We start from the raw sequence: 19,088 nt of genomic DNA, 5'->3' as shown, positions 1-19,088 counted from the left end.
TGCCCTGTGAAGATGGTGTTCAGGGTTCCCACTTGTTTCAAAGAGAGAAAAATAAGACACTCATTACATTCCTAAAAGAACATGAGGTAGCTTGACAATCTTCTATGTAATAAATCCCACATTTGCAAGACACAATGTCTGAAAGAAGGAAAAGGGAAAAATTAGGGAGAACCTGAGTTCTGGAGCTGTGAATAATTCATATTGCTTTAATGCTCACACATCTGAAGTTGGGCAAGGCCTGAGTGATTTAAAATCTTGTGAGTCAAAATGTCTGGGGAGAAAATATTGATTAATTCTTACTGGTAGGCCATATGCCAAAGTTTTGCCATTGCTATGTTCTGATTTCAATTCCAATAATTAAATAGAGTTCTAAAAAGACCTTATTTAATAAACAATTTTTAAATCTTACTTTTTTTTTTATGAAGGTAAAATTGTTCCTACATGCTGGATGCTTATTCCTTGTGGGACTGTGGGAAGAAAACTAATATTTTTAAATATCTTTGATTAAAGATTTTAAAGAAGATGAAATTGCTCTTTTTTATTTCCTTACTTTGTGTAACTATTATAGAATATTGGAAAAAGACAAACAGTTATCTGGTATTGGGTCAAATATCATGAACAAGTCAAAATGATGTGGTAATTTGCTACCATAATTAATTTCCTTTTATATTTCTGATTAAATGGCTTTCATCCTTTTTTTTTATGATTCAACAGATACCACATTGATCAGATGTATTGTTTCACTTTATTTTCCCATCAGTGGATTACATAGTTGTTGTGAACTGTTAAACTGTGTCTAAAAAATACTGTGTACAACTATTTTGATCAAAATAATCCACTCATTACTATTTGCCTTTTAATATGCCTTGTGATTTTTGTTGAATGTCAGATATGATATATTAGGTAAAAGGAACTCCTGTAAATAAACCTTTAATGGTATGGTGCTAAGGTTGTGCAGGGGAGGGAAACGTTCTTATTGTCCTAAAACTAGTTCTCTGTCTTTTAGGGAGTCTGTCTTGTGGACTGTGAACTTGACACATGATTCTCAGACCTCTCCCTGCTCTCCCCACCCTTAGGTGGGACAAGATGGCTAGAGTGGGCTAGAGTTGGTATGTTCCTTCCCTCATGTTGTTCAGGCTTCGATAAAACTCTAATGGGTCAGACTCTGGTTAACTAGATTCTCCTGGGGATAAGTATTATTAAGAAGAACATGTTATGTTCTGGCATATTTCAAAATGATTACCTCCCCCTGCTGAAAGCACTAGGAGAATTTTCTTTGATCTTCACTGTGAGAAACCCCTGGAGCTCCTGGAGGTAAAAATAAAAAAAAAGTGGGCTCCCCTCCCCTTAAGACTGGTTCCCACGCTGGAGTTTTTCACTCTCTGACTTGTCCACACTGAGCCTCCAGCAATTTTTTGGTTACAGTGTAGGTGTTCCTAAACTCATTCTAGTTCCTGCAGAGGCTTCAGTTCATGGGTTTCCGCCCCAGTTACTTGTGGTCTCTATATTCATTGCCTACCTGTGTCTCCAATTTGGGGACAGTGTTTTGCCTTGTGATCTTACTTCTCTGACAGATGTAAAAAGAGTTTTGATTTTTCAGATTTTTAGGATTTTTCGTTCTTGTTAGGACAGAAGGATGACTTTCAAGCTCCCTACATGCCAAACCAGATGCTGGAAGTCCATACTCACCACTCTTTAAAAATCAAAGTATATACACACACACACACACACTCACACACACACACACACACACACACACGTTTACAGAGTCAAATGAAGCTCTAAGTCTTAAAATGCAAATCAGCAGCCACCTCTCCCTGACCTGCATCTGAATCCACCAGATCTTCAATTCCCTGAGAAGATAACTTCCCACTCTTGAAGGTGTTTCTTCTTGAATTTACCTCCATTCTTCTGAGTTATTTCCTTGAATTTATTTTTTCTTTTTTGAAATAAACTCTATGCCCAGAGTGGGGCTCAGGCTCACAACCCTGGGATCAAGAGTTGCATGCTCCACTGGCTAGGTCAGCCAGGCACCCCTTTTTATTTATTTATTTTTAATGTTTATTTATTTTTGAGAGAAAGACAGAGCACAAGTCGGGGGAGGGGCAGAGAGAGGGAGATACAGAATCTGAAGCAGGCTCCAGGCTGAGCTGTCAGCACAGAGGTTGTTACTGCCTTGAACCCTCGAACTGAGACCATGACTGGATCTGAAGTTGGATGCTTAACCAACTGAGCCACCCAGGTGTCCTTGCTTTTTTTTTTTTTTTTTTTTTTTTTTTAGTTTATGTGATCTCTATTGAATTTGGAAGATTTAAGATACTGGCTGTGGAAAAAAAAAAAAAAAAAAGATCTGGCTCTCACTCCCCCAGCACTGTCAAATTTTCAAACCCTCCCCTCACTCCTTAGGAGTTAGTATATAGTTCCATAATCTAATTTGGCCCAATTAATTATCTTTAGTCTCTTGTAATTTTGTAGATGTGGTTCAGAGCAGGGCCACATAGTAAACTATGATTGTGTTTCCTTTTCTTTCCCTTTCTTTTTCTTTTTTTTGACAAACTCTTTTTCTCTTCCAGAGTTACAAAGTTACCTCATTTTTCCTTAATTATTTACTTACTTAGTTTCTGTCCAAGTATTTCTTCTCCAAACTCTGTGACAGAGTTGTGCCTACACTCTCAACACAGGTAAACACATCTATTTTATTATTTTATTAACCAACATGCATGGACTGTACCTTTCTACTGGTGCAAGGCAAAATGACTTAACACTATTTGCCGACTACACATCTTGGGTACTTCCTCAATTCTGCGCCAATCTTCCTGCTTGCCTTAAATGTATTCTTGAGTCTTTGTGAGCTATTGTTGCTGGTAATCTTGGGATGTCAACTCACACTGAAGAGTGAAGCATGAAGAGCTGATGAGGAGTTCTAGATGAAGGGGTTGGCTGTTGGATTCCAGACCTTATTGTAGAGTGATTAAATAGAACTCTGGTCTCTTGTGGCTCACCCTCCAGTTTTAATCTCTATGGATTTTTTTTTTTTCCTCTTGGTCTAGTTTCTTCTGAGAAAATTTGGCAGTTGGTGTTTTAAGACACAAATGGTGGGATGTGCTTGAGAAGCTTACAGTTTAACATTTGCACTTTCATGCAAACTGTTTCCAGTAAAATGCCTTGCCTTTTTCACCCTTGCTGTTCACTGTGTCTCATATCTTGGAGTTTTTCTTTCTGGTAAGTTATTTACCTGGCTTTTGTCTCCCCTCACCACCACCACCATCCCACCCTCAGTGGTTTAAAATTATCCAAATAACTTGATTGTGTTTTATTCTTTCTTCCTGCCTCTCCCTTCCCTTTCTTTCTTTATATATATAAATATTTTTAATTTTTTTTCCATTTATTTATTTTTGAGAGACTGACAGAGACAGAGCGTGAACAGGGAAGGGGCAGAGAATGAGGGAGTCACAGAATCCGAAGCAGGCTCCAGGCTCCGAGCTGTCAGCACAGAGCCTGACACAGGGCTCGGACCCACCAATCGTGAGATCATGACCTTAGCCACCCAGGCGCCCCATCTTTATATATATTTCTAAATGTAATTTTTTCATATTTTGTCATCAAACGGTTAAAACTCCAAGACAAATTAAGGGCATTAGTTAGTTTGAAAATATCTCAGAGTAAAAGTAGTTTATGCTGATCGTGTTATTCAAAAGCAATAGTATTGATAAAAGATCCAAGAATTCTCCTTTGAAAAATAATGAAACCTCCATGAATGCAGCAATTTTAATTTTAGATTTCTAATTAACTCTTAATTCTAAAGGTGGTGAAGTGCCTAAAGCTTCAAAGAGTAGGGATGCTTAACTGTATTTTTTTGAAAATGCAATAATTAAGTTTTAATTCATTAAAGCATTTCTGTAGCAGAGCTATTCTACTTGGTATTCAGAATATTCCCAGAATCTTTTCTTTTCAAACAAAAGAAATAGTATTTTGCCACAAATAAATCAATGCCATATGTTTTATTTTAAATTTTAGTTGTAACCTAGTTCATGATATTACAATAATGTTCTCACTGGGTGATTTAATGAGTTAAATTTGTATTTCAATTTCCTTAGAATTTGAAATATTTGACTGCTTCTTTTAAAGTAGAAAACTTAAGTTCCATTTTCAATGTTCTATGGCTAATTAAATCCTGAATATTAATGAAGAAGCTATTTTTTAATGTCAGCCACTTCTTTAATACATTTTTGTTTGTTCTCAGACTTAGTTTGTCATTAGAAACCAAGATAATATTCCTCAGTCAGGAGGAAGTACCACGGAAGGAGTAGGTATTGATTGCAATGTCCCTTGGCAAAATTTCTGTATTGAAACATTTTTTGGCACTCACTCCCAGGTCCCTGGAATTGTGGGCCTCTGTCCTTAGACCCCATTCCTTCATGTTCCCAATAGATCTAGGTCTTAAGAATATCTGGTACCTAAGTCTTACTGTCAGAGGTTGCCCGTTTCTCCTTAACAGCATCCTTTTTACTATCCCTTCTTCTCTGGACCTCCGGCCCGGCCTTGTCTTAGGTTCCTGTTGTGAATCTCCTCATCTTACTTTCTAACTCTATCTCTTTCATCTCGAAATCAATCCTGCATTTGTTTGCCTTAGGATCTTTCTGAAGAATGTTTCTATTAAACCACTCTTTCTTAAAAATTTAAGTTTCTTATTTCATTCCTTATCCATCACATATTAGGTCTGAGCTTCTCTGTGTGATTTTTAATATTCCTTTTCTGTTATAGCCACGCTGATATCCCCCCACCATGCAAACACCATACATATTACTTCGCTATTTGTTTTTTCTTTGTTGTTTACTTTCCTTTAGAAAACCCCTTCCACTTCCCTTGAATCTTTCAAGTCATACCCAAGTGTCAAATCCAGATCAATTTCTCTCTGTCTCTGTCTCTCTCTGTCTCTATGTGTGTATAGCTACATGCTAGCTGTAGTTAAAAGTATCTCATATGTATCAAGTTACATGTTACAAGTATTTCTCAAAACTATCTGTGAGATTGTTACTATTTTTTCCAATTTTATATAAAGGTATGGTGTCCAAGAAATATTAAATACTTTTCTCATGGTCATTATAGGTAGTAAGAGGAAAAGATGGGATCTGACCTTGCTAACACCAAATCTCGATCCAAAACCCTTGGCTACTGTGCTGTACTATGCAATAAGTACATTAAAACCTTTCCCATACCCATGGAACCAAGCCACACAGACAATTACCTACTCTACCTGCAACTCCACATCAGGAAATGGATCTAATCTACAAACAAAACACTGAAGTAAAGAAGTTTTACAGAATCACCTCAGGATATAGCAAAATGAAAGTTGAGAAAGTAAAACAGGAATTTAATATTTATTTTGGAGAGAAAGAAAAAGAATGTTAGGGAGAATTTTTATGGAGACATTTTTTAGGTTTTCATTTCTGTTTAATAAACATGCACCTTAAATGATGGTTTAGTTGGTTTGAGGGTTGCAGGAGTTCAGAACATGCCACCCCCAAAATACACTGCTTGGTACATTGGTTATTTTGAGCTGAAGGCACTTGAAAACCAGCACATGCAGAGAAAGGCTTTTTCTGAACTCCCTGTATTTGCCTAAAGACAGATGCTCCAAAAGGAACTCAATTGACATAAATCCCTCTTTAGGAGCCTCATTAACCAGGGAAAATTGATTCTTATCACAGAAGAGGAGACTGGAAGTCAACACCACACTCAGACAAACATGGTCATAAACTATCATATCTGCCATCTATTTTATTAAGGGCCCATTTATCTTTCAAAAAAATTTTTTTACCCTACCGTAATTTGGCTGCATATGCCCTAGTAGCTATAAGCTCTCAAACCTCCCTGCTTTTTGGGTATTCACTTTTTTTTCTTGTGATGCTCCCATGCATGTAATACCAAAAATTAATAAACTCATATATCTCTTCTCCTGTTAATGTACCTGTTATCAGGTTTTTTGTTTTTGTTTTTGTTTTTGTTTTTTGATAAGTCCAGCAATTAAACCTAGTAGGATAGAGAGAAAATCTTTCCTTCCCTACAGGACCATGCTATTGGCCCCTACAGGACCTTAGATACTCAACCATCTTCTGTTCTTCCAAATTACAAATTTCTGTTAAGAACTGATACATTCATAGGGGCTACTGAACTTAGAACCTGGGCATCTTGGAACAAGGTTGTCATTCCTTAGATTCCCATTGTTTGCTTTCTAAGCAAACTGTGTGGTGCTTCCTGGCTAAAGGGAAGCACTCAGCAATATTTTTTATTTTTTTTTTAATTTTATTTTTAAGTAACCTGTACACCCATCTTGGAGCTCGAACTTACAACCCCATGATCAAAAGTTGCATGCTCTACTGAATGAGCCAGCCAGCTGCCCCCATTTTTTTTTTTTTTTTTCGTTTCTAAAGTATGAATATCAGGATGCAGCCAGCTTTTGCACATAGTCAACATTCTGGTCCTAAAATCATTTTTTGTATATGATGTCAATCACTCCATTTGATATGGACAGTTGACCTGCTCTCTGCTATAGGAAATGGGTCCTATAGAACTGGATCACACAAATGGCTATTTTAATTTAAATATTCATTAATTAAAATTAAAATTAAATTAAACATTTAGTTCCTCATTTGAACAAGCCACAGAATCAAGTGCTCAATAGTCATAAGAAGTTAGGAGCCATTGTATTCGACAGCAAAGATAGAGAACATTTCCATCATTATACGTCATGAAAAAAATTTTGATAGTGCTATTCCAGAGCTATGTTTCTACCTGGGTGGGAAGCTTTTAAAAATACAGATGTTCTGTTACTACCTCAGACGGATTTAACAGAATGTCTCAGGGTGGAGTTGAGGTATTGGAAACTTTTGAAAGTGCTCCACATTTAGTGATTTCAGGGAGCCAGGGTTGAGATTCAGTTCTATAAAGTAAAATTTATCTTTCCAGAATCAACAGCTCCCTTTTAAAATGCCTTTTTAATCAGCATTTAAGTATGGTAAAAATCTTTCTTCTTTTAAAAACAAAATCCTACCCCAAAATAGCAATAACTATAACGGCAACAACAATAACACCTCCTCTTGGTCCCAGATCCCACTTTCTCCATCACTTAGCTTTCTTATTATTTGCAAGGTCAAAATTTTTAAATGCGTGCCTTAATCCAGGGTGTCAATTTTCTCACTTCCCCCTCAATCCTTATTCCAAATAGCCTGGCTTCTATCTCCACTACACCCCCAAAATGACTCCTGGTAAGTAGACCAATGACTACCACGTCACTCAGTGCAGGCAACATTTTTCAATGTTCGTTTTAGCTGATGCTTAGGAGTCCTTGACATTTTTGGCAATTTTGTCCTTGATCCACTCTCTGCTTTACCTCCTCCGATGCATTCTCTCCTCTTCTACTCTGTCTCTGAAGTTTCCTCTGTTCTCCTTTATTCAAGAGTTTCTCAAAGTTTCATTATAGGTTCTCTTTACTTCTTGTTATAGTCTCTCTCCTTAGTAAAATCATAGTTACATAGTATTTTACAATCTATAAAATAATTAATCTTGAATTAACTTTTAGCCAACATCTTTTCTCTAAGCTGATATCTAACTGTCTGAGCAGGATGTCTACTGGGATGTTTTAAATAAATGCAAAGTTCGTGTGTCAAGAACACATTGTATACTCCATTTCAAATGGGTTCTGCTTCTTGTATTCTCTCTCAGTTTAAGCCACCAAAATTCTCCCACTGTGTAAAACAAGATGCTAAAGTGTCTTTGAAATCTCATACCAATATCTACCGTATCTTCAGTGGATAACCTCAAAAATGTCTCTCAAATAGTATGTTTCTTTCTCTTTCTGCTACCTCTGTTTTAGGCCAAGCTACCACAATCTATTTCTTCTAAGTGACTTACTTACATTAATGATAGACACCTCCAACACCCAACCTATCCAACTACAGAGATCTAAAATGCAAGAAATGTTATGTTCCTCACCTACAGAAATTATTTCAATAATTTTTGCTTTTAGAATATAGACCCAAACCTATTATTTATACTTGCAAAGATTTTCTGATCAGCCACTTCTTACCTCCCTAGCCATGAAGTATTCCTTTCTTCCTCACTCTAAGTACCTTAACCCAGTTGACTTTTTTTGAGTTTTTCTTACCAAACATCTTTACATATGATATTTCCTTCTGGGAAGGCTTTCCATTTTACCAATTAAATACTACTTACATTTTAAATTCCAGCTCAAATAATGCATTCTCTCTTGATTTGGTAAATAGTTTAGGCTGTTCTATCATTCACTCTCATTACCCCAATAAGTTTATTCAGCATAATTAATCATAGTTTTAAAAATATGTTAATTTGCATGGTCATTTAATGTCTGCCTCCTCTGGTCATTAAGTTTCTGGACATCAGAAACTGTATCTACCCTACTCAAGATTTTATGTCCAGGGGCTCCTGGGTGGCTCAGTCGGTTGAGCATCCAACTTCGGCTCAGGACACGATCTTGTAGTCTGTGCGTTCGAGCCCCGCATCAGGCTCTGTGCTGACAGCTCAGAGCCTGGAGCCTGCTTCAGATTCTGTGTCTCCCTCTCTCTCTGCCCCTCTCCCACTCATGCTCTCTCTCCCTCTGTCAAAAATAAAAATAAGCATTAAAAAAATTAAACAAAAAAGGTTTTATGTCTAGCACCTGGCATAGTACATGACTCACAGTAGGTATACAGTAAATATTTATTAAATAAATTTAAAAACAATATTTTGTTTTTAATTTACAATTTAATTTAATATTTACAATCTCAAATAATTGAGAACAATATACAACTTTGTTCTTAAACAGTAAGAAAATAAGTTGTATAATGAGGAAATACTAGATACATGGACCTTCTGACATTCCTGGAAAAATAATGATCCTTTATCAAAGGCACTTTTTTAAATTTTTAAATGACATGATCAATCTGATTAAAAAGTGAATAATTCAGTTTCATTCTTACAAATCCACTCTCTTTATTTAGGATGAAAATGAAGGGAGTACAGCACACTATCCCTACAAAGTATGTGCTGGAGGAGAATATGATGCAGAAGGGAAACGATGAACATGATCCTTTTTTATATGGATCAATTACCTGAATATTCAAAGCATTTCTCTCTTATCCAGTCTGTCCATGTAGAGAGAACTGACACCAATTTAATCCCAAGTAGATTAAAAATAATCTAAATGCACAGCGTGGTAAATTCTTTTTCTGATTTCCAAGAGCATGTACAGAATTATTTAGGACAGTGAATTCTTCTTGCAACAAAAACAATCAAACAAAAACACAATGAGGAAAGAACTGAAATCCTGCTTTGAAAAATGTCATCGTTTTAAATATGAACATTTGTTTAGTACACAAAAAAGATGAATAAATTCTGAAGCTTTTTAAAAGTCATTAAAATAATAATAAAAATGCTCACTCCCTGCTCTGAGAGCCTATTTTGGCAATAGGGTACTGACAGTGTTCTCTTGGCAGAGGCAATAAATAGATGAATAACAACATGTGCCCTGAGGTGTTGGAGGTAGGAAAAGTCAAGCATGATTTCAGAGACATACTAGGACTTTATTAAATTCATTTATATATCAGGGGATTTTTTGATGCTTCCTTGGTTTAAAAATGCCCATGAATTCTTGCTTGGATGAAGTCATGGGAGAAATAAGGACCAGTCCTAAAGTAATCTAATGCCAGGGGATGAGTAAAAAGTATTTCTATATCAGTGTCTGGTACTAAATTTCAGATATGTAAGTAACAACAGAATTCTATTTCTTAATGACTTCTTTGAACAGATGTTTGCCTACGTTTCTGAATGAGCCATGAAGATCAAGGTTATATGAAATGAATTCTTGTTACAAAAGTCAGTTAAGAAGTCGGTAGCATTTGCATATGGACACCAATTCCTTTAGGTCATTTTTTTACCCCATGAAGAGAGAGGCTTACATGAATGTAAATAGATATACTTAAAACAACTCTCACGTAGGGCCAGCTGGTTTATTATACAGTAAAGAAATTTTAGTTCGCAGAGTACTTTTCTTCTTTCAATACTTTCAAAGAAATGAACCTTGTGTCCTGGGAGAAATATACTGACATAACTGTTCAATTTTTTTGTTTCCAGGTACATTGAAAATATATTTATTTTCCTTTAAAAAAATAATTTCCATCTATGCAAGTATTTTGTAGTGAATCCCAATAAAGTTAATGTCCTAAGAAGGGTTTATCTTAACTATCAAAGAATGTGAAACAGTTTCTTTACCCTAAGGGATCCGATATTTTAAAATAAATACAGTATATCCTACTTTGTATCTTTTCATGAAGGGCCACTTGACAGTATTTATAAAACTATCTCTGTAAATAATATGCTCTGTGTTAAAGTGTAATGAGATTTTCAGTTTAAACCACTTGATAATAATTCTTTGAACATTCCCTGGAAATAGATTAGCGTCTCCGAAGATTGGACTACAGGAGTGGTCAACTCTATGTCTCAGCCTTCCAAGAAATTTTACTGAGGAAAGTTTTTCCTTGACTTTAACCAAAAGTGTTGTTGAGATGAGGTAGTTAGAAAAAACAGGGAAAGGGACAAGCTAGAGGCATTGGAATAATAAGACGGAAAGCCCAGAAGAAAATGAAACAACTGTGGATTTGTATTCATCCAGTGATAGTATCTTTAAAAGCTGTCATGAAGGAAGCCAATTAAAAAGAATAATTTACCCATTGAGAAAGAGCACAGAAAGAACATAAGAATGTTATTTTTGTAAGAGTGTTAGTGCAATACGAACCAGCAGATGAAAATGTTCTTTCGATATCTGGTGGTGATTGCTCACTATACCTCATCAACAACATTTATTTTCACTTCATGTTCCATCTTTACTGAGCACCAGTGCTGGGAAAGGCCCAAATTTTAACTTATTAATTTTGAAGGAGATGAGAATATCTATAGCAAAATAGGACTGAATCAAAGAAAAAAATCTCTACAGCATTCTTCACAGTTTGACCCTGGGTTCTAATTCCAGCTATTCTACTCTACATGGAATATGTCCTCAAGTAAATCACTTGAGCTCTCTCTGCACTGATTCTCTTATGTGTGAAACAAGTGAGCAATTCCAGTGAAATTCAGAATACCTTCCAGCTTTGGCTCTTTAGTACTGAATAGCCCTTCTCCTGGTATCTCACCAGCAACCACAGTGATGGATGCAGCTTTCACCATTTTAGTTTTGGCTCATTAGACCATCATCTTAATGCTCCACTTTGTATTTATATTCAGTAGGGATTTGTGTCTACTCAGACTCAGACCATAGCCTAAACAATGTTTGAGAGATAACTAAAATATCCCTCCATGCATATATAGAGGCAAGAACACAACATATTACTACTAAGCATTAACTGGCCTATGTACATGTAAGAAAGCACAACAATGATTATGAAGTTAAGACAAAATGTCACACTTGATATACAGCCATGAGGAAAAAAAGAAAAAAGAATCGCTATCTCCTTGAGAGATTAGAGGCTGCACCTCCTGACCATCTCTGACTATCTTCTACATATCCCATGATGAACTCCTGAGGTAGCTCTGGAGGTCTATTTTAACATATCTAGAGGTTATTTGGTGTAGAACTTTAGAGATATCTCTACATTGTAAAATCTGGACAGTAGGCTTAATCCCTACTGAGATTTATCCCAATTTCAAAGATTATCATGAGGACTCAAGTTTACTATGTTTCTAAGGAAAACACTAAATAAAGGGAATGGGAAGACTGATCTATTTGCCCTTTATAACAGACAGAATTATTTTAATCACTCTTTAAAGTATAAAGAACCTCACATGAGTTTAATTACTTGAGCCTTAAAAAACATCAAAGACAAAAACAAAAACAAAAACAAAAATAAAACCGGGATAACATAGATTCCTGTTTTGAGGCTGGGATTTTCGTAGAAACAGTATGTATAATTACAAAGAGTAAAGTACAAAGAGAAAAATAACTTAATCTTAAATAGTAACTTCCACATAGGAATCTGTTGTAGACATTGTATAACTTTGCCACTGATTACCACTCACCATGTTTCATCCTCTTAATTTTTTAAAATTACATTTGCCAAAGATCTCCCAGGTCTTATCATTATCCACCGCATCACCCAGTGATATCCAACTAAAATAAAATGTAAACTTCATGTGGAATTTCAACTTTCTAGTAGCTATATATAAAAAGTAAAAAGAAGCATGTAACATTAATTTTAATAATACATTTTATGTTTAATTCAACATACTTAAATATTGCCATGTTAACATATAATCATATAAAAATCGTTAAGATATTTTACTTTTTTTAACCAAGTCATTGTAATCTAGTGTGCATGTTACATTTACAACACCTCTCAATCCAGGCCACTCACATTTCAAGTGCTCAGCTGCCATATTGGACAGCATATTTCTGTCCAAATTCATAAGATGCATGCTCTCTATGATGATGGTACACATATAATTTTATACTGAGATTTTATGTCACAGACCAATGGCATTACTTTTTCTAATTTCTATTGTTGTGGTTTGTGGGTAATAATTGCAAACATCCCTTTCTAGCCCTCTGAGTTCCAAAATGATTAAGAACCAGGCACAAGTTTCATGTAGATATAGATAAAAATATCAGCCTCATTTTTTTGAAAGATATATAATGTGGTTTACATCTGTGTCTACACTATACCTCTTAATCCTGTTCTCTAGGTCTAACTTTGGGCTGCCTGACTATATGGGGATATATAGAATAGACTGAACTCTTACCCAAGTGTGCCTTCCATAGAGAAGAAGCTGAGTGAACTAGATTCTACTGTTATGCACAAAGAACTTGGAAAGAGGTTGTTTTGTTTTGTTTTGTTTTTCCAACAATCTGAAAAACATTTTTTTTTCCTTTTTTGGAGGAAGAGGGAGGGAGTTTGGAAAAATTCTTCTCAGTACTATTTCACCTTGGGGAACAGAATGGGCAGTGGAACAGTAAGTCTGTACAGCTACTCCTAAATTCCTAAGAGGGATAAGATTTTAATTATACTAAGGAAAACTATATAGCCGTATATTAGAAGGAGGTACATTAAAAAGCTTTTAACTAGAATTATGGGTGATTTTACTTGCGGAAGAAAAACTTGCAGATCTATGTTAGGAAGAGATATGCTAAAAAGCTTTTAACCAAAATTATGGGTGAGTTTATTTGAAGATTTACCATACTATGCCAATTAAAAAACAAGGACATGCAAATAGCTTATCTTTCTTACCCAACTTTCTAGGTCTCGGTTACCCACAACCTTCAGGAATCTGTCAGAACCTGAGTGATGAGACTCTGAAAATAAATGCCCTGGGCCAGATGTATGCAGTTGGGGTGACTTATCTATTGTTGATTACAGCTCAGTGAAAAATGGTGACATTTCATGCCCCAAAGTATGGAAGTGACCTTATTCAAGCTTGTTTATTTATTGACATATTTGTTTGTTTGTTTATAATACTGAACAGTCATTGAAAAATGGGATGACTTAACAAAGATTGGTTTCTCCATTTGATCTCAAATATTTTATATTTGACCTCTCTATATTTGACTGCTTTCTTTCTTTCTTTCTATCTATCTATCTATCTATCTATCTATCTATCTACACACACATACATAAAGCAGCCTTCTAAATCTAAGTTTGGCTTTGCATAATATTCCCCCAAAATCATAATAAATAATTTTCAGGTACTGTCACCAAAAAACCTGAAGTGGGAAGAAAACAGATGCATTTCTTTACTCTTTACTATTTTTCTTTGGTTTCCAAGCTTCACTCATTAAAAAACAAAAACAAAAACAAAACACTTTTTTTTAGTTTTTATTGTCCCTGAAATGGGAATAAAAATGCCAACTGATATATATGACTGTCTGAAATAAATGGTACTGAGCTTTCTATAGCTGAGAAAACATAGTGATCTTCAAAGAGAGGGGATTAGAGCACCAAAATACTAACAGGGGATCAGTCTTGTCTCACCATTTAATCCCGATTTCATAAGTAAGCACTGCATTGAGGTTTTTTTTTCTTAAACACACACTAGAGACAGAGATCACTGTGACACTCATGAAATATTTAGACATAATTTTTAAGGATACTGAACTATTTTAACAGCCATTTTTGCATCCTTACTATGTGACATACACTGCTAGAGGCATTAGTGATATCAATAGAAAATATTCAGTCCTGACTTCCAGGATCTCAAATTGTATCAGGTAGACTATAATCGATATCTGGATATAATGTTCTGTTAACACAAATGAAAGGGGTTATTCTTTTCACAAAATATCTTCAGAAACTTCCTTTGGAAACTAGGAGAGAATATTTTACTACCTTCAGTGTGGCACACACAGAAGAAAGGAAATTAAGTCCAAAGTAAATCTCTGGAAAGAAAAGGACCAATTGGAGGCTTCAGGTGTTTCCTTATACAGTCTGCTTAAATATTTGATTAATTTAATGAAAAAAGTCCATTCCTGTCTGTTCTTTGGCTTGTGATAGACAAAGCTTAAATATCTGATAAACTCAGTGTCTACAAATTGTCTGATGCCTAACAAATCAACAAAAAATATATTCCAATATTTGAATCATGGAATATATCCCTGGACAGATTCTTTGAGTGGGCCAGTGGAGGAGTTATTAGGGAGAGGAGTGGGGGTTCAGGAGGACAGGAATGTAAGAGAGAGAAACATAATAAAACAACATTTGTATTACACTAGTCCAGAAGAGTGGTTCAGATATCAGTGTTTTAGTGGGGAAGTAGTGAATCTTTCGCTATTTCTACTGTGGTATTCTAAGAGCACTCCAGCAGGTCTTAAGGGTTAACTTGCTTCAAGTTAACACACTCCTGGCTTGCTTACACAAGGCTCCTGATCTGCAACAGAACTAATTTACTTTCTTTGAGATTTGCAGACGACTGGCCTTGGGGAATGAAGGTTCAGAATTTCCCCAGGCCATAGAAGCCAGAAAGTCTGTTTGAAGCTGCCTAGGCTTTCCATCAGCCCAGCACATTTTTTTTAGCAAAATGTTTTCCTTTTTTAAGGTCACACAAGTGACTTTACTGACCTCCCTTTGTGTACCTGTAGACCTTGCCCTCCTTTGAAGAAAGAATACAGTACTCTTGCAAAACCCCAGGGTATCAGACTTTCTTGCAAATTCACCTCTGGGTATCAAGGAAACCAACCTTCTTGCACACCCACCCCATCCTGACACCAAGGAACTAGAACTTCTTGCACAACCTCCAAGCACTGAGATAGCTCTGTAAGCTGTCATCATCGAGTCTGCACGTAATCAAGAAATGTCACAGACCACGCTACTGCCTTAACTGATTCAATCCCTTTAAAAATCTCTAGGCCCGGAAGAAAGCTCAGAGTTGGCCTATGGAGAAAAGTCCACCTTCTCCCTAGGTTGCTAGACTCATGTTCCTTCCCAATCAAACCTCGTCTGTTGAGTACTGGCCTTTCCAGCAACTGGCAGTAGAACTTGGGTTTCTGTAATAGTACAGCTACTGTAACAGTATAGTACAGTAACTCACATCAGAAATTCCTTTCCAGGAAACTAACATGAAAGATAAGCAAACTATGCTGAGTAATTTTCACACTTTCCCCCTGCTTTATACATTTTTTTATAGTATCCCTGGCTATATCACAATGGAATGAAATTCTTCAAGCAGAACTTAACATAATAGAAGTATACTGGATTAAACATTCAAAAAAATTTTTAGCCCAAATTAGTTGCAGATATTGGATGTTAGGTCTTCACATTCATTCGGGGACAAGTTACTACAAGGCATTAACTGATTTTTGCAAAGATGACTATAATTTAATTGTTCCCAATATACAACTTCAGACATAACTGTAGTGCCACAGCCTATTTAATTTTTGCTTGCTCATTCTTTCTTTAAACACAAGTGCACCTACATATGAAATGAGACCCTCATAGAGGCATTAGACAGCTCACATTAAATGGACATATCATCATGGAGAAGGGCACTTACCACTCGCCTGTAAAGGCAACAATATCTAACTGCTGGATTGTGGCTAGTTTTTGAGCATATGCAAGTTCTTAGAGCAAGATCTTTTCATTGTTTCTTTAATTTTTCTGAGGGGTAGGCATCAACCACACATGAGCTTATTTCTATTCCCCATGGTTTTAGAATGTGACCTTCCATCAGACAGTATCAGAACTCTGTATTACCTTCTAATACACCATAATTGACTTGTTTTTTAATCAATCACTATTTCTCCCTCGCTGCTAGAATGCAAGCTTCACAGAGCAGGAACGTGTCGGTTTATTCCCTGATTTATTTGAAGTTTCTAGTAGTAGTGCTCAATAAATATTTATTGATCGGCTATAGAAAACTGACATCTGAGCAAGGACATAAATGTGATAAGGGATTAAATTATGCAGATACCTGAAGAGACCTTGTTTCGGAAGGGGGAACAGAAAGTGCAAAGAGTCAAGATGGGAGTGACAAGCACCAAGGATGCCGTGTGGCTAGGAAGAGGTAGTGATGGGGAAAGTATAAAAAAACAAATGCATACAGCTGGTAAGTGATAGAACCTAAATTTAAACCCAAACACTCTGGCTCAGAGACTGTGCTCTTAACCATTAAACTTATATTAATATGCAACTTCATCACTTACTAGCTACATGATTTGGACCAAGATTCATGAATACCCCCCACTAGAGATAGAAGGGTAGCCCATTCATAGAAGTATTACAGGAATTAGGGGAAATACTTTATTGTAAAATGCCTTACAAATGAATTAGTGAATGAATTAGACCTCCTCCCACTCCACTTCCATTCCCTGACTTACTGGTTATACCTATTTGTTAGGGTGAGAGAAGAACTCAAAAGAAAAAAAAAAAAAGAAAAAAAAAAGCCCACCAGTCTCAAAATCTAAATCTGAGAAGCATTAGCAAATCTAATCCACCAAGCTGATGTCAAATAATACTCAGAAGGATTAGGAGGCAGGAATAAATTCTCAAGAAAATTCAGGTCAAAACCAGCTGGCACTCAATCAATTGTCTAATCAGGAAATTACCCAGGGATGGACAATGAATTTTGAGTAATGACTTAGCTTGCTGTTGGCCTCCAGATAGCTGAGTTTCCCATTTAAGAAGAGTCTGTGGTGAGAGATAAGCACCCAAGACAAAGATAATCCTAATTACAATCCCAGGCAGGGGACCTCCACTTTTATACTGAGGAGTTGAAGCCAGCTATATTCCTTGGGCCTCTTTTTAACTCACATGGAAGAAATTAGTGAGCATTTTCGTACTGTGCTGGAGATTAACTTTGCCATGTAGAGTATGAACCCAACAACTTCAAGATTTAAAGGATTACAGGTCTTTATAAGAAATTCTGACTTCCAATAACTCAGAATATTTCCATATTAAAGTAATAATCCATGATTGTGGTCAACATGAAAGGTAGTTAAAGTCTCACATATGGGGGGAGATCACATGGAAATATTATCTACAATGCTAGCTATTCAGAATTGTCTTAAATTGCTTTCCATACACAAGTCTTGCTCTCCAACTAGAAAGCAAACTCATTAAGTGCACTTTCCTGCCAAAGCTGCTTGTCCCTCCCCAACACTTACGACTTTTGACACACATTCACAGTCTAGATAGGTTGAAAAAATGTGCTATTTGATTGACTCTGGAAGGGGAAAAAAAGCACAAAACTCTTATTTTAGGTAAAAATCCAGAAGAAGAATTGTAGTCAGGTAATAATAATCAGGACTGACATCTATTAGGCAAGGCAAGGCAAATTATACCAAGAGTCCACAAAGCGCTTTTAGGAGCCCAGAAAAAAATGTTTAAACTTCTTTTAAAATCAGAAAGAACAGTATATTTAGGATAAAGGAAATGTTTTAATATGTAGTATTAATATATTCTTTATACCAAAGTGATTATAAAATATGATCTTTATATTTTTTATGGAAATATAATCTTTATATTTTTTATGGAGGAAGGAGCCCACAAAGGCAAACATGTCTAGGGCCCATGTAAATCATAATGTGACTCTGAACTCAAAATATATTTTATGTTTGGAATATAAACAGCCAAGAGTCATCTTGTTTTAATATACCTCTCCTCTTTTATAGCCCATTAAGGCAGGCAGTCACATGCCTAAGGATTCAAGTTGGAGGTAGGGTCGTATCAGCAAAAACCACCAGCACAGGAAGCCAGAGACCCTCTTCTCTCTGTCTCAGCTGTGGCTCTGCCGTCTTAATCCTAGCCTGTTCTGGTTTGGGCATCTAGGCTCTATCACTTCCTTTCTGTTCCTAAACTGGGTTCAGTAGTCTGGCTCTTCCATGCCGAGGTGTTTTTGTGTTTTGGTTTTGTGTTTGTTTTACCTCTCTTTAACTTACTGGCTTTGCTTCACTCCAAATTTGTACTTTTAATTCAGAGATGTGGTCTTCGGGCTGGAATGCAAACTTCTATCCGTTTTGCAGGAATGGGTCATGTTTCAAGTCCTGAGTATAAGGGAAAATATTGTCCCTTCAGACTGATGCAACTCTAAAACAAGCTACTTCTCTGCTACGATCTCCAAAACTCACCAAATTTCTATTCATCCCTCATCAGAGATAAGGATGTGATGTTATTTTTAATTTTTAATGTTTTAATTACTATTATTTCAAAATCCTAGCCTTTGCTCTGCAGCAGGTAAGTGAAGTATGACATATAGTATTTGCTTAATATGTTTTCTTATAATGAACATAAGAAATCAGGCCTGAAAAGGCTAATTCTAAGAAGTGTGCCTTTTTATTTCATTATTTCATTCATTGACTCATTCAATCAGGTATTTTGTGAAAAAAAATTCAATATATATTCTATGCAAGTATTACTCACCTTCTGTGTTGTATTTATTTTGCACTATTTTGGTCCTATACCTAAAGTACTCATTTCCTTTGGATAACTGATATTTTACATCATAACTTTGAACATACCTAATATCAAGAAGTTTAGTTTACATGAGTCCGAGGAAGGAGCTTCTTGGACTTGGTGGATGTTATAATTAAGATCTTA

Source organism: Panthera pardus, unplaced genomic scaffold, assembly GCF_024362965.1.
Source record: "Panthera pardus isolate Hobbes unplaced genomic scaffold, ASM2436296v1 HiC_scaffold_25, whole genome shotgun sequence".
In the NCBI taxonomy this organism is placed as follows: domain Eukaryota; kingdom Metazoa; phylum Chordata; class Mammalia; order Carnivora; family Felidae; genus Panthera; species Panthera pardus.
This window is presented reverse-complemented; position numbering follows the sequence as displayed.